The 3,312-nt window shown below is 38.7% G+C and overlaps 1 non-coding gene across 1 annotated transcript; it reads left to right on the top strand.

Annotated features, from left to right (window-relative positions):
- Positions 1-2,777: 2,777 nt before the first annotated feature.
- LOC113722551 (small nucleolar RNA R71) lies at positions 2,778-2,884 on the top strand. Its single transcript, XR_003456757.2, has one exon. It is a non-coding gene; the product is annotated as a small nucleolar RNA R71 (small nucleolar RNA).
- Positions 2,885-3,312: the final 428 nt, after the last annotated feature.

Genomic DNA, 3,312 nt, shown 5'->3' with positions numbered 1-3,312 from the left:
ATCGGTTAAAAAGGTTGTATGAAGCTCAAAAGGTGTTGGGGTGATGATTTCTAGCAAGATTATGGAGTAAAAATGAAGATTTGTGAGGTGGGTAGAAGAGAAGAAGAAAAACGCGCCTGAAAAATTAAAAAGAGAGGAAAAAATGAAGCTGAAATCGCGTTTCTGAAGGCTATATTCAGACACACAAAACGCGACTCAAAACGCGCCTTCAACTCGCGTTTCTAAAATCGCGTTTTCTTCCCAAATCTTGCAGCACTTAAAACGCGACTGTGTTTGAAAACGCGACTTAGAGTCGCGTTTCATAAGTCGCGTTTTTGAGTCTTGATCCAGGCTTGAAAACGCGATTTCCATTAAAACGCGACTTTGGGTCGCGTTTTGAAGGCGCGTTTTCTTTTCTGCAGTTGCAGAATTGAAAACGCGATTCTGAGAAACGCGACTTGTAGTCGCGTTTTCTTTGAAAACGCGTTTTCTGCTTCGATTTTTAGCAGAATTTCAACTTTTGAAAAATTACAAAAGGTACCCCAATGACTCAGAATTCATCATAGATCATTTGTTTGCCAATTTTAATTACTGGAACAAATGTAAAACATTAAAAACATGCATTTTACCCCTTTATAATGAATCAAAAACACCTTTAACGCAAATCGAGGGGTTGAGTTGTTTGATCAAAGTTCGCCTTTTTTGTACTCAATTGGTCATCCTTGCCTTCAATTGCCAACCCTACATTACAAAAACAACAATTTAGCTAAAACATTGATTCAAACCACAAAATCACACCAAGTTAACAAATATAACCTAAATATTGGGTTGCCTCCCAATTAGCGCTTTTGTTTATAGTCGTTGGCTCGACTGAAAAAGTTGAATCACTTTAGAGCATTAGAGAGCGATTTTCTCCCCATGGGTCGAAACTCCCGAACCAATCCACCATGTGGTGAACCATGCATTGATCTTCATAGTCCAATTTCCTCAAATGCCAAGGAGGAATATTAGACTTGTCATAGAGAGGCTCAACTTCACCTTGGAGTGGATTTTGCTTGTCTTTTCTGAATTGGCTCAACTTTTCACCATTTTCTTCATGGAATGGAGAATTTATTAAGCCAACTTCCATCCTTATCTTCTCCTCCTTTGTTCCTACACCATGAAAGTTAGTACCAAGGACATTTATAAATTTAACTTCTTCGGTCCTTTCTTGGTTAACCTTTTCATCATATGGCATATTAGACACAAGAGCAGTAGGCTCTATACTCCCTTCTTTATTATCCAAATTGAATTCCAATTCCTCACCATTAACCCGTAATATAAGCTTACCTTTTTCTACATCAATTATAGTTCGTGCAGTGGCTAAAAACGGTCGTCCTAGAATAATTGGCATTCTCACATCTTCTTCAATATCTAAGACAACAAAATCCACAGGTATTATAGATTGTCTTACCTTTATGAGCACATTTTCCAAAATACCCATGGGACGTGTGATTGACCGATCCGCCAATTGCAATGTAATATTGGTAGCTTTTAGCTCTTGAAGTCCCAATCTCCGGGCAACCGATAACGGCATAAGTGACACACTTGCACCTAAATCACATAAAGCATTAGAAAAATGCAATTGACCAATAGTGCAAGGAATAGAAAAACTTCCCGGATCTTTCAATTTAGGAGGGAGTTTATTCTTAATCAATGCACTACACTCTTCCGTTAATGCTATCATCTCATTATCTACAATTTTCCTCTTCTTTGACATGATGTCTTTCAAGAAACGTGCATAAGAGGGAATCTGTGTTATAGCATCAATGAAAGGAATGTTAATGTGCAATTGTTTAAACATTTTGAAGAACTTTTCAAACTCCCGATCCTGTCCATCTTTCTTCAACCTGTGAGGAAAAGGTATCACATTAGAATTTAATTTGGGATGAAGTGCATCAATATCAATGATAACATGATCATTTTGACTTTCTTGCTCCCCTTCAATTGCTTGCTTCTTGTCTTTTTCACCACCTGAATTTTCAAAATCGAATCCCTCAACCGTTTTACCGCTTCTAAGAATGATTGCATTGACATGCTCTCTCGGATTCACTTCGGTTTTACTTGGTAATTCACCAGGGTTTCTATTGTTGATCACATTGGCAATTTGACCAATTTGAACCTCCAAGTTTCTGTACATCCCAGCAAATTGGTCCAACCGCCCCTCAACTCGCTCGAATCTATCCGAAGTCACCTTAGCAAGTTTTTCCACCGCGATCTCCCAACTTGGTTTAGTTTCAGCCTGTGGTTGCCTTGGTTGAAATCCCGGCGGATTGGTTGGCCTTTGTTGATTGCCTTGATCTTTCCATCCAAAGTTTGGATGATTTCTCCACCCCGGATTGTAAGTATTCGAGTAGGGATTATTTGGGGCATTTCGGTTGTAATTATTGACAAATTGTACCTGCTCAGAATCAACACACTCATTAATATCATGTTCACCTCCACAGAAAGAGCAACAAGCTACGTGTGCATTAGATGAACTTGGACCAACTCCACCTTGTCTACTTAGCAATTTCATCACATTATTCATTTGAGCACTCAGCATATTGAGAGGGTCCATTTCTATCATACCTGCGTGACGTCTCGTATTACCTCTTTCATTGGCCCATTGGTAGTTATTTGCGGCCATTTCTTCTATCAAATTCTGAGGTTCTTGGGGTGATTTACCCATTAAAGCTCCACCTGCGGCTGCATCAATAATAGTTTTAGTGGAGAAAGATAAACCATTATAAAAGGTTTGTATGATTAACCATTCAGGTAGTCCATGATGTGGACATTTCCGAAGCAAATCTCTAAACCTTTCCCATGCCTCATATAATGATTCTCCCTCCAATTGACTAAAACTAGTGATATCCATTCTAAGCTTAGCAGTCTTTCCTGGTGGAAAATACTTATTTAAGAATGCTCTTGATAAATCATCCCATCCGGTGAAAGTATTAGGAGCATGAGAGTGTAGCCAAAGTTTGGCCTTATCTCTCAATGAAAATGGGAACAATCTTAGCCTTATAGCATCATCACTAACTCCATTCATTTTAATTGTATCACAAATTTCCAAGAATGTAGCTAAGTGTGTATTAGGATCTTCTACTGCATTACCTCCAAATTGAGATTGTTGAACCATTTGGATAAGTGATGGTTTAATCTCAAAGTTGTTAGCATTTACCGTAGGCCTTGCTATGCTCGTTTGAGATCCTTGTGTTCCCGGTAGAGCAAAATCTCGTAGAACTCGCCTATTTGCTTCATTTTCGGCCATCTCTTCCTCAAATGGTAGATCTATTGAGATTTCCTCTATAG

Source organism: Coffea arabica, chromosome 8e (assembly GCF_036785885.1).
Source record: "Coffea arabica cultivar ET-39 chromosome 8e, Coffea Arabica ET-39 HiFi, whole genome shotgun sequence".
NCBI lineage: Eukaryota > Viridiplantae > Streptophyta > Magnoliopsida > Gentianales > Rubiaceae > Coffea > Coffea arabica.
This window is presented reverse-complemented; position numbering and strand designations above follow the sequence as displayed.